This window comes from Schistocerca americana, chromosome 1 (assembly GCF_021461395.2).
Source record: "Schistocerca americana isolate TAMUIC-IGC-003095 chromosome 1, iqSchAmer2.1, whole genome shotgun sequence".
NCBI classification, from domain to species: domain Eukaryota; kingdom Metazoa; phylum Arthropoda; class Insecta; order Orthoptera; family Acrididae; genus Schistocerca; species Schistocerca americana.
In genome coordinates this window covers 853,015,668-853,029,587 of record NC_060119.1, presented here as the reverse complement: position 1 = coordinate 853,029,587, position 13,920 = coordinate 853,015,668, and the positions used below count along the sequence as shown (strand labels likewise).

Genomic DNA, 13,920 nt, shown 5'->3' with positions numbered 1-13,920 from the left:
CAGGATCATTTAGTAATCGCGAAAACGTTACGGAGATGAAAGATGAACTCCAGAGAAAGACTCTGCAAGAGAGACGCTCAGTAGCTCGGTACGGGCTTTTGTTGAAGTTTCGAGAACATACCTTCACCGAGGAGTCAAGCAGTATATTGCTCCCTCTTACGTATATCTCGCGGAGAGACAATGAGGATAAAATCAGAGAGATTAGAGCCCACACAGAGGCATACTGACAATCTTTCTTCCCATGAACAATATGAGATTGGAATAGAAGGGAGAACCGATAGAGGTACTCAAGGTACCCTCCGCCACACACGGTCAGGTGGCTTGCGGAGTACGGATGTAGATGTAGATGTAGATTCTCATCCTGGGGATAATTACACCCTGAGGGGTAACATGTAATTTTTTAAGGCGTAAAAGCTAAAGATTTCAGTTGCATTTAGGTCATGAAACTAAACTGTTTTAAAGGATCATTACTATTATCACTATTTCGTAAGACTGTAATATTAATTACGTAACTATGAGTAATTGCATTTGTTTGAAATACGGTTCTAGCATCAACGCACGACACAGTGGTAGAGGTTACAGCTTTTGAGACGAATGTATGAACATCATCTTTCCTACATTCTCATATAGTCCACCCATAACACAAATTTTTAGTACCATGCAGCTATGACAACAAAACTGAGACATATGCGTCACATATGCTTAACTATTTTGTCGAAATACTTTCTCCGAGATGTAGGTAGTTCCTGCAATAGACTAGAAATGTCTTCATTATTCAGTTTGTGCGATTGTGTTCCATGCCCCTTGCACATGGTCGGTCAATACAGAGACGGTTAATGGTGTTTGAGGATGACGCTGGAGCTGTCATCTGCTGATGTCCCATGTGTGGTAGCTAGGAGACACGTCTGGTGATCGAGCAGGTCCTGGCGACATGTCGACACTCTGTGGAGCTTATTGGGTTACAACAGCGATATGTGACCGAGCATTATCCTGTTGGAAAACACATCCTGCAAAGCTGTTCATGAATGGCAGCACAACAGGACAAATCACCAGACTGACGTACAATTCTCTCTAACCAACGCACGACCATCAGTGGCACTGAGGCAGAACCAGTTTTCATCAGAACAGAAAGCTGTCATCCACCCTGCCCTCCACTGAGCTTTAGCTTGACGCCACTGAAGTCGCAAACGGCGGCGGTGTGGGGTCAGGTTCGGAGGTGTCCTTCAAGTAACCAACTTGCAACAGTTCGTTGTGTCACTGCAGTGCCAACTGCTGCTCCAATTACTGCTGCAGATGCAGTTCAATGCGCCGGAGCCATGCGCCGAACACGATGGTCTTCCCTCTCGGTAGTGGCACATGGACGTCTGGAGCCCGGTTTTCTTCGGACTGTACAGTCTCGTAACCACCGCTGCCAGTAATGATGTACAATGGCTACATTCCTGCCACGTCTTTCTGCAGTATCATAGAAGGAACATCGACTTTCTCGTAGCCCTATTACACGACCTCGTTCAAGCTGAGTGAGATGTTGATAATGGCGTCATTGTCGCTGACAAACATCAATTCACCACGTCCAATCTCAAACGTAAGTAACGCTCACGACCGTTATAGCGTGTATTTAAAGCAAACCTGCTTTGCATCCTCAAATTTGCGCGACTGACGCGAAAACTGAATAGACATCATTTTTGAGATGTAGAAACTCGCCTACCAACTTTCTTTCATGTCGCACAACTCCTTCTCGGAGTTGCGATTTTTTTTCCTTCAGTGTATTTAACGGCTACTGCATTGTTCTATGGCCTGCACTGTATTATTATTAATGTTGTCAGACACGAAGCATTTGCAGCCTTAAGTTTTCCAGCTTTTGCCAGTTCAGAAGTAAGAAGTCCAGCAATGAAGTGATTTACAAACTGTAGGTCTAAGTATAATACACAAATTTTAATTTGGTTGATTTTAAATGGGTGTACAGGGTGACGGTGAAGCAAGTCGCTAAGGAGAGGTATGATGCAGAGGACACTTGTAACAAGTGCCAACCTTCAGTGTGGATAGTTAGCTTTTTTTTTTATGAGAGCGAATTGTAGGTAGCATTCGCGATGCACTGAAATTGTTACATCATTTTATGAAAAACGCTTGTTAGAAACAAACAGTACCAGTTGTCTCACTGACTCATTTGTTCATGGTTTAATAAAACACATACAAAAACTAAATATAATTTATTTAAAAAATGAATGTGTTTAAAGAGAATTGTTTTAGATTGTAAATTATAGTTAGGCACTAATGGTGATGGTATTGGAGGGGGGGGGGCGGGGTGAAGAAGGGGTGACCAGTTAATATCTGATTGCACTCAGAGTTAATGGTCTCTTAGTTGCGAACCACTGGTGTGTAGTCGCGATTTTCATTTTAATATTATTACAATGGGGACTGTTTTATTCACTGTTTTCTTATTTGTCTTTTTAAATTTCGTATTCAATCTATTTACGTGTTTTGTATACTATACATTGTGAACTTTGTAAGATGGGAAAAGAAACTCTGAACATGGGGGACACACTTTATCACTATTGGCCGCAGTTTGCGTGTATTTAAAGCTTAGCATTGGGTTTACTTTTAGTATGTGTGATACACCTACTTGGGAAGCAAGAATAACGACTGCGCACCAGGGGCAAGGGAGTGTCTGTAATTTAAGGCTGCACACACCATGCGTTTGGTGTCATGGAGAAAAAATATTTTGTGAATATTTCTTAAAGAGTTGATTTAACTAAGTACTGCGATTTTTTGATCATAGAATGGACTGACAATTCGAGATTCTAGATGGATAATAGTTATACTTCTCAACAATGTTGCTTGCTCTGTTACTCCTCCGCATAAAGCGGTTTGCATAATACTCAAATCAGACTATATTTTCTGAAATTGGTTTTAACTTCAAGCCTGTAAGGAAATTATATTACTATCAGAACATCTCAGTAAGTTTCACTAACAGAATGTTGTATATTTTAACATGACTCGTTTTGCTTTGTCTTACTAGTAATTTCACTTTCCGAATGTGGCGTATTAACTGGACTCACACTGTATGTACACTGCTGGCCATTAAAATTGTTCCACCACGAAGATGACGAGCTACGGACGCGAAATTTAACCGACAGGAAGAAGATGCTGTGATATGCAAATGATTAGCTTTTCAGAGTATTCACACAAGGTTGGCGCCGGTGTCGACACCTAAAACGTGCTGACATGAGGAAAGTTTCCAACCGATTTCTCATACACAAACAGCAGTTGACCGGCGTTGCCTGGTGAAACGTTGTTGTGATGCCTCGTGTGAGAAGCAGAAATGCGTACCATCACGTTTCCGACTTTGATAAAGGTCGGATTGTAGCCTATCGCGATTGTGGTTTATCGTATCGTGACATTGCTGCTCGCGTTGGTCGAGATCCAATGACTGTTAGCAGCATATGGAATCGGTGGGTTCAGGAGGGTAATACGGAACGCAGTGCTGGATCCAAACGGCCTCGTATCACTAGCAGTCGAGATGACAGGCATCTTATCCGCATGGCTGTAGCGGGTCGTGCAGCCACGTCTCGGTCCCTGAGTCAAGAGATTGGTACGTTTGCAAGACAACAACCATCTGCACGAACAGTTAGAAGACGTTTGCAGCAGCATGGACTATCAGCTCGGAGACAATGGCTGCGGTTACCCGTGACCCTGCATCACAGACAGGAGCGCCTGTGATGGTGTACTCAGCGATGAACCTGGGTGCACGAATAGCAAAACGTCATTATTTCGGATGAATCCAGCTTCTGTTTACAGCATCATGATGGTCGCATCCGTGTTTGGCATCATTGCGGTGAACACACATTGGAAGCGTGTATTCGTCATTGCTATACGGGCATATCACCCGGCGTGATGGTATGGGGTGCCATTGGTTACACGTCTCGGTCACCTCTTGTTCGCACTGACGGCACTTTGAACAGTGGTCGTTACATTTCAGATGTGTTACGACCCGTGGCTCTATCCTTCATTCGATCCCTGCGAAACCCTACATTTCAGTAGGATAATGCACGACCGCATGTTGCAGGTCCTGTAGGACCTTTCTGGATACAGAAAATGTTCGACTGCTGCCCTGGCCAGCAGATTCTCCAGATCTCTCACCAATTGAAAACGTCTGGTCAATGGTGGCCGAACAACTGGCTCGTCACAATACGCCAGTCACTACTCTCGATGAACTGTGGTATCGTGTTGAAGCTGCATGGGCAGCTGTACCTGTACACGCCATCCGAGCTCTGTTTGACTCAATGCCCAGTCGTATCAAGGCCGTTATTACGGCTAGAAGTGGTTGTTCTGGGTACTGATTTCTCAGGATCTATGGACCCAAATTGCGTGAAAATGTAATCACGTGTCAGTTGTAGTATAATATATTTGTGCAATGAATACCCGTTTATCATCTGAATTTCTTCTTGGTGTAGCAATTTTAATGGCCAGTAGTGTAACAACTGGTTTCATCTGACTTGCAGCAAAGTGCATCACCTTCATAACTTTCAACAGTATGGTAACGTCACTCTCGGTACCACGCTAGAAATAATTCTACCTTAACTGAGGTGAAGAGATGTCAGTGTTCAAGTGACACAGCTTACAAAGTAGAGATTTGCGAATCAAAGTTGGTATTCTATAGCTCTGAAGACTCCCAGTCTCTACTTATATAAATCTGGGTGCGACTACGAGTGGGCCGAATGTACAAGAGATATTCTTTTGGGAAATTTTTATCCGTTAGCTATATAGGACATTTTCATTACAGTGACACATGCTTTTAAGGACGGCGGAGGAGAGCAAATGTATTAATCTGAGCTACGGAACGTTCATTCAGTAACGACTGACTAGAAAGCTACAAAGGCAAACGAGGTACAGATAACACTGCCGCGAAATATGAGGTCCTACGGTTAGTTGCTTGTGCTGGGCAGTAAATTAACGTTAGGGAGTAGGTAGACCGTCCACCATGTAGGCGTATATCATGAGCCGTGGAGCCAAGATACTCGATTTATGCGCTGCAAATGGAACGACGTCTACACTGATATAAAAGTCTGAATGACCAGTGTCTGTGTCTACAAGTGAAGTGGACAGCTGAATAGCGCTAGTAAAATAGCACTGTAACTGGTTACGGAAGTAGCAGAAGTGATTTCCGTGTACAGGTGATTTAATTGAAATTGTAGGTTTTATTGGACCAAATACTTACACGGGAGACATGTCTGGAACTGTTCCAATGATGAAGAGAATCAATACAAAGACGACGGACGACAACGAACAGTTCAGGCTTCCGCTCCTGAAGAAGCACTGCTAGCTCATGTGGCTGTAGGGCCTTTCATCAGCAGTCCATCATTTGGACATGTATGGATGTTGGGTATAATACGAGAACAGCAGTTACACCACTACCCTTCACTGAAAGTGTAAGCTTTAGCTCCTGCTAAAGTCAGACGTGTTGAGCCAATGGGTGTTGCAGCGTTGTACGGTCTATCCTCGCTTGTTTCATATGTATGTTTCTTGGATGAAGCGTGTCTCACCGGAGGCGGAATGCCTAATACTCGCATTAGTTCTCTATGGTCCGCAAAGCATCCCCACGCTAGATTTGTGAAGAGCCGTCGACACAGATTTGCAAGGGACTTATGACTGGGCACAGCTAGTAATCGGTTAAAGGGTCCGAAACTGCTTGCATCCCGCTTAACTGCACCACTATGCACTGTTTCGGATGGAGACACCCTCCAAGTTGTTCGATATATCTGAATGTATTTGGTTGCAACCTAATGGTGCCCCAGCTCAATCTTCGCATCTTGCCCGTGAACACCTGTGTCAGACGGTATCTGAAAGGTGACCAGCTAGTTCCCCTAATCTGACTGAACTTGAGTTCTTGGAAGTGTCCCGTACGTAAAACACATGGTGAGATTGAAGGGGATGTCCTGGCAAGAATTCCCGTTGCTTGTGACGTTGCTGGAACAAAACTGGATTGTTCTAAGAGGTATGACAGAACTTTGCGCAACAATGTAATGGATGAATACAAGATAGGAAACCTTACAAATATTATGAATGCAACAGTTTGGGCAGTTAAATGTCTACTTTGATTTTTGTCATCGTCAGCAGAGCAGTAGTAGATTTGATATTTTCTTATCACTTATGAATCACTCGTTTTCTGACTGTATCTCACGCTGGCACATATTTCCTATTTCACCACTTCTGAAAATTGTATCGTCATCACGGAGACATTCTACATTAGGAGCGGATTCCAACTGCAGTCCGTGTATTTTAATGTATAATAGCCGTAAGAATACAAACTATTTATGCAGAGTGAACTTAATAAAACTGACAAACTGCTGGGACGGGTCCCGACTGTAAGTGGAGGAAAAAAGGTGCAATGAACATGCGTCCGGAAGTGCATCGTTGCCAAGGTAGAAGGCACTGACGTATGAAGGTTCTTCTTACTATTTGCCGCGTGTTCCTTGTGTGTTGTAGCTGTTGCAGCCTAATGTAAGCAGCAGAATGGTCCCGTGTCCATGTCGAGAATAAGCTGAGATGGTGTTTGTGTGCGGCCAAACGGATGGAAACGGTCAAGAGGCAGAACGGCTATACCAAAACAAGTACCTTCACAGATACCATCCACACCACACAACATTTCAAGCCCTTTCTGGGCGTTTGTGTGATCATGGGTCCTTTCAGACAGACGTGCAAATAGGCGGCAGACTGTGCGTACATCGGGTTTAGAGTACCAGGTTTTACAGCATATTGAGACGTAGTACAAGCTCCATTCAAGAGATCCGCCAACGTGGTGTAAGCCACAGTACGATTATGTGTATCCTGCATAGCAACAGCTGTTATCCCTGTCAGCTGCAACATCTGTTGTGACGTGGAAACTATGGAGCTCTGTACTGTGTTCTGGGACGTTTTGTTGTTGTTGCAATATGTTGTTTTGCACGCACACCGTCTATTTCCGTATACATGTCGATGGACCTATTTTGATCCATTTCCAGTCAGGAATCCATCCCTGTGGTTTGTCCGTTTTATTAATGTTCGTCCTGTATAAACACATATACCGTGCATTTTCTCTTAGAAAACATCTCAGACGAAGTCTACGTCAGGATAATTCTTCTGGCGACCATGTGCACATTCTGTGGAGATCTTTCATGTCTATATCTGATCTCAAGTACTTAAATTATCCCGATAAGGACAGTTTTTTACGGAAAGATAAGTTGCTTTTCAAGTGGATTGCCAGCGTCCGATTGCCACAGACTTAGAAGGCCATTACTCTGATGCGTGTCACCGAGAATAGCTTCTCGAGCCTTTCCTTTGCTGATATTTAGGTCTCCAGATGAGTAACTTACTTCTCTTAATACACTCCTGGAAATTGAAATAAGAACACCGTGAATTCATTGTCCCAGGAAGGGGAAACTTTATTGACACATTCCTGGGGTCAGATACATCACATGATCACACTGACAGAACCACAGGCACATAGACACAGGCAACAGAGCATGCACAATGTCGGCACTAGTACAGTGTATATCCACCTTTCGCAGCAATGCAGGCTGCTATTCTCCCATGGAGACGATCGTAGAGATGCCGGATGTAGTCCTGTGGAATGGCTTGCCATGCCATTTCCACCTGGCGCCTCAGTTGGACCAGCGTTCGTGCTGGACGTGCAGACCGCGTGAGACGACGCTTCATCCAGTCCCAAACATGCTCAATGGGGGACAGATCCGGAGATCTTGCTGGCCAGGGTAGTTGACTTACACCTTCTAGAGCACGTTGGGTGGCACGGGATACATGCGGACGTGCATTGTCCTGTTGGAACAGCAAGTTCCCTTGCCGGTCTAGGAATGGTAGGACGATGGGTTCGATGACGGTTTGGATGTACCGTGCACTATTCAGTGTCCCCTCGACGATCACCAGTGGTGTACGGCCAGTGTAGGAGATCGCTCCCCACATCATAATGCCGGGTGTTGGCCCTGTGTGCCTCGGTCGTATGCAGTCCTGATTGTGGCGCTCACCTGCACGGCGCCAAACACGCATACGACCATCATTGGCACCAAGGCAGAAGCGACTCTCATCGCTGAAGACGACACGTCTCCACTCGTCCCTCGATTCACGCCTGTCGCGACACCACTGGAGGCGGGCTGCACGATGTTGGGGCGTGAGCGGAAGACGGCCTAACGGTGTGCGGGACCGTAGCCCAGCTTCATGGAGACGGTTGCGAATGGTCCTCGCCGATACCCCAGGAGCAACAGTGTCCCTAATTTGCTGGGAAGTGGCGGTGCGGTCCCCTACGGCACTGTGTAGGATCCTACGGTCTTGGCGTGCATCCGTGCGTCGCTGCGGTCCGGTTCCAGGTCGACGGGCACGTGCACCTTCCGCCGACCACTGGCGACAACATCGATGTACTGTGGAGACCTCACGCCCCACGTGTTGAGCAATTCGGCGGTACGTCCACCCGGCCTCCCGCATGCCCACTATACGCCCTCGCTCAAAGTCCGTCAACTGCACATACGGTTCACGTCCACGCTGTCGCGGCATGCTACCAGTGTTAAAGACTGCGATGGAGCTCCGTATGCCACGGCAAACTGGCTGACACTGACGGCGGCGGTGCACAAATGCTGCGCAGCTAGCGCCATTCGACGGCCAACACCGCGGTTCCTGGTGTGTCCGCTGTGCCGTGCGTGTGATCATTGCTTGTACAGCCCTCTCGCAGTGTCCGGAGCAAGTATGGTGGGTCTGACACACCGATGTCAATGTGTTCTTTTTTCCATTTCCAGGAGTGTATATAAACCATCCGACAATGTTGATTTTCTAAGATTGTAGGCCTGCTCTCCTAGAAAGTGTCGAAGCTCTTCCGGGTCTGACTTGTCCACCGACTAATCAGGAACATATTTCCTCTCTCTGATAATGTAAATTTTTGGTCACAGTATATGTAACCAAGCTTAGCTGCATAGACAGGTGCGGAAGTTCTCCCCCTTCCCCTCCGAGCTGAGATATAGGAATACCTGCTCTACATCTATATCTGGACTTTATTGGCCACTACACGATGTGTGTATACAGTGGACTTGAGTAAAGTTCCTTCCATCATACTTCATGTGAGTATGGTACGCAGGAAGAAAATAATCACTATTTTATTGTCGAGATAATCCTGTATTTATCTGATTTTACCTCGTGGTCACTTTGCGAAATATATGCTGGACGAAGTACACTACTGGCCATTAAAATTGCTACACCACGAAGATGACATGCTACAGATGCGAAATTTAACCGACAGGAAGAAGATGCTGTGATATGCAAATGATTAACTATCCAGAGCATTCACACAAGGTTGGCACCGGTTATGTCACCTACAACGTGCTGACATGAGGAAAGTTTCCAAAGGATTTCTCATGCACAAACAGCAGTTGACCGGCGTTGCCTGGTGAAACGTTGTTGTGATGCCTCGTGTGAGAAGTAGAAATGCGTACCATCACGTTTCCGACTTTGATAAAGGTCGGATTGTAGCCTATCGCGATTGCGGTTTATCGTATCGCGACATTGCTGCTCGCGTTGGTCGAGATCCAATGACTGTTAGCAGAATATGGAATCGGTGGGTTCAGGAGGGTAATACGGAACGCCGTGCTGGATCCTAACGGCCTCGTATCACTAGCAGTCGAGATGACAGGCATCTTATCCGCATGGCTGTAACGGATCGTGCAGCCACGTCTCGGTCCCTAAGTCAACAGATGGGGACGTTTACAAGACAACAACCATCTGCACGAACAGTTCGACGACGTTTGCAGCAGCACGGACTATCAGCTCGGAGACAATGGCTGCGGTTACCCTTGACGCTGCATCACAGACAGGAGCGCCTGCGATGGTGTACTCAACGACGAACCTGGGCGCATGAATGATAAAACGTCGTTTTTTCGGATGAATACAGGTTCTGTTTACAGCATCATGATGGTCGCATCCGTGTTTGGCGACATCGCGGTGAACGCACATTGGAAGCGTATATTCGTCATCGCCATACTGGCGTATCACCCGGCATGATGGTATGGAGTGCCATTGGTTACATGTCTCGGTCACCTCTTGTCCGCACTGACGGCACTTTGAACAGTGGAAGTTACATTTCAGATGTGTTACGACCTGTGCTCTACCCTTCATTCGATCCGTGCGGACCCTACATTTCAGCAGGATAATGCACGACTGCATGTTGCAGGTCCATCCTTTCTGGATGCTGTGCTGCCCTGGCCAGCACATTCTCCAGATCTCTCACCAATTGAAAACGTCTGGTCAATGGTGGCCGAACAACTGGCTCGTCACAATACGCCAGTAACTACTCTTGATGAACTGTGATATCGTGTTGAAGCTGCACGGGGAGCTGTACCTGTACATGCCATCCAAGCTCTGTTTGACTCAATGCCCAGGAGTATCAAGGCCGTTATTACGGCCAGAGGTGGTTGTTCTGGGTACTGATTTCTCAGGATCTATGCACTCAAATTGCGTGAAAATGTAATCACATGTCAGTTTTAGTATAACATATTTGTGCAATGAATACCCGTTTGTCATCTGAATTTGTTCTTGGTGTAGCAATTTTAATTGCCAGTAGTGTAGCTTGGTTCCTTGGTAGGCTGGTTGGTTGACTGTTGGTACTCTGGAGGGCTTAGCCGACGGAGCAGCGTAGTCACCAGTCCCTTGTTCAAGAGATCGTCTATCTGGAGTTAGCGTCGTCAGCCAGAAATTTGATCGAATTGTAATAGTACGTAGCAGTGGTGAACTGGGCTATCGAAAATGATGTTGATGAGAGAGATGAACAATAATTTAAACAGAGGTAAAAGGTATATGAACCGGGCCGGCATGTAGGTCAAAAAGCAGGCTAGAAGTCTTTCAGGACTCGTGAGATCCCCGCTGACCCTCTGAGGCTCCTTCTACCTAGGAGATTGGTATTAGTGAAAATGAGAAGGCTAAAAATGTGATGAGAATCATATGGTACGACAGCAATAAAATAAGAAGAGAGAAATAGTCAGGCCAGTTGTAAGGTGTCAGCAAATCCAACACCTTCCATGAAAACCCTGACATGATAAGCAAAACCAGTAGTATGTCACATAGCTCCGAATAAATCGTGACATTAAATTAACCAAAGTAATACGAGCAACGAGTGAGCAAATGGAATACTACAGACTAACACAAGAATGCCTAAATGCATGTCATACCTTCCCACCGTGAGACAGACGCAGTTCCGAGGGGAGGAACGAGAACAGAAGCCGAGAGCAGAACCGTGTTAAGCTGGAAGGCCCTACGAGAAGGGACGGACGGACACCCACGTCGCCAGCTAACCGCTAGGACCACACCACCCGCAAGTTTTAGCGTGAGACTCTTTCGCGTCTCTGTTACGTCAGGACCACCCCCCAGCCAATGTTAAAAGCTAGAGCCCTCCAGAAGAACAGTATAGATCTTACGATAACACAAAAAGGGCTACACCACCCGCAAGTTTTAGCGTGAGACTCTTTCGCGTCTCTGTTACGTCAGAACCACCCCCCAGCCCATGTTAAAAGATAGAGCCCTCCAGAAGAACAGTATAAATCTTACGATAACGCTAAAAGGACCACACCAGCTGCAATTTTGGCGTGAGACTTTTTCGCGTCTCTGTTACGTTGCAAACTTTAAAAACATTGCCCCACCACGAAAAGTATAACGCTTCTCATTGGATAGACAAAATTTTTGTCGGCGGAGCTTACTGTTAACATTGAGACCCTGATCGGTCAGATGAAAACACAGCCAGATAGTTTTTTTAAACCAACTTCGGTAAATTGTAGTAAGGAAAAGTTAGGAGAGAGTTGCTTCCGAGACGGCGAGGTGAGCGGAGCTGTGCTGTCCGCCGCCCCCTGACGAACACCGACAAGATAATGAACGCACGCGATGCCGCATAACAGCGGATAAAGCTTCACTCAGAACTGCAGAAGTCCCATCTGTTACACCCCCTTTTTGTGTAATACTAGTGTCGATCGTCAATTAAAGCTCATGGTGTTCACATTTGCCACTTGAAGTAAAAATCTGAAACGCGATGATTTTTCTGTTATATAGTTATTGAGAAGCCACATCAACCACTGTAATTTACGACAAGTTAGATAAGTAATTAAAGATAATTGAGGGTCTCTGTAGACCATTTTGATAGTTTTCTCTTTTGTGAAACTTAATTTAAACCTAGATTATAGATGTGATATGGCATAGGTCATCCTTCGATCCATTTTAGAACTTGGAAACTCATTCAGGGAATACTCGTTCACATTTTTGTTGAACGCAGTTGGTTTTTACCATCCTGTATTAAAACATTTCCTTTTATCAATGGTGCAATTTATAAACAATGTTTTGTGAGTAGAATAAAATTTCCAATGGTAAACTTAACTGCTTTTTCGACGTTATTTAACCAGCTAACTAAAAATAGGAAAGCCTTGAACCCCTTCCACTAAATTTAGTTAGTATTAAGATTCTTTTACAGGGAGTCCGGTGAAGCTGACGCTGAAATCATTAAGTATTTGGTTATATCATCGCTAGTCTCACTGAACTCTTCTGAATTCTACATGTCATGTGTGGTCTGGCGTCTCCTTACCAGCAACAGGTCCCAGGTTCAAACTAGTCAATTCCCTAAAAAACACGCTCAGAGCGTCGTTGCGCGAAAGTGGTAGGGAGACACGATATAGAACAAACAACACCACGCAGAATGTTAGACAGTATGTGATCGGAAGAAGTAATTTGTTCTTGTGTTGTGACGCAGACTCTCGGACTTTTAGAGTAAGGCTCTCAGCACTGAACAGCGCTGTTCTTGCGGAGTCTCTCTCTCTCTTTTCTGTTAACCCATCTTGGTGTTAACCCTTATTCGGCAAGTAAACTGCTTCCAGCTGTTTTTACAGGGACGCGACCTGTTTCTGGGTATCAAACCATATCGTCAGGTGTGCATACCTCAGTAAAACAGGAAGCCCATAATATGGGAAACAGGGGGACTCAGCCTTCTCAGTGATATCACTAAATCGGTCATGTTCCTTTAAATAAAGGTTCACACTCAACTGGATGTGATTGATTGTCAAATATGGATTACTTCAGCTACGATTGGCCATAACATAAAACAGTTTGTTGGGGTTAACCACTGAACACCACACACAGGTCGTAGGAGGGATTTGTGAGCGATATTCTTCTTAAATTGATTGGTATTCCTTAGGATGGGAGGCGTGGTATCTGCGTTCCATACGGCTAGTGTTGTGTGCACCTTCCAGTTGGAATTGTTCTGAATATTCCACGTACTTGACACTTGTGATTGACTTCATTTGCGCTACATTAACAAGTGGTTACAACCTGGAACTGTTCTTACATTTCTTAACAGTGGTCTAAGACGTGACTTACCATTATAAAACAGCGTTCCAGAATGAGATTTTCACTCTGCAGCGGAGTGTGCGCTGATATGAAACTTCCTGGCAGATTAAAACTGTGCGCCCGACCGAGACTCGAACTCGGGACCTTTGCCTTTCGCGGGCAAGTGCTCTACCAACTGAGCTACCGAAGCACGATTCACGCCCCGTACCCACAGCTTTACTTCTGCCAGTACCGGGCGTGAGTCGTGCTTCGGTAGCTCAGTTGGTAGAGCACTTGCCCGCGAAAGGCAAAGGTCCCGAGTTCGAGTCTCGGTCGGGCACACAGTTTTAATTTGCCAGGAAGTTTCATAAAACAGCGTTGTCTGCGAACAAACTCAGAGAGCTGCAAACGTTATCTTCCAGTTCATTTGTATGTATCGCAAACGTTAACATTGCCGCCATACTTCGTTGTGATATGCTAGCCGCTACCATCTTTCCTGACCAGTGTCTGTTCATTACGTACGACCGACTGCGGCCCTTTCCTAGAAAATCTTCTATCCAATTACAAACTTGATCCAATTATTCCTAAGAT

The 13,920-nt window shown here is 45.5% G+C and overlaps 1 non-coding gene across 1 annotated transcript; it reads right to left on the bottom strand.

The window, feature by feature from the left end:
* Positions 1-13,465: 13,465 nt before the first annotated feature.
* Trnas-cga lies at positions 13,466-13,540 on the bottom strand. The gene has a single exon. It is a non-coding gene; the product is annotated as a tRNA-Ser (tRNA).
* Positions 13,541-13,920: the final 380 nt, after the last annotated feature.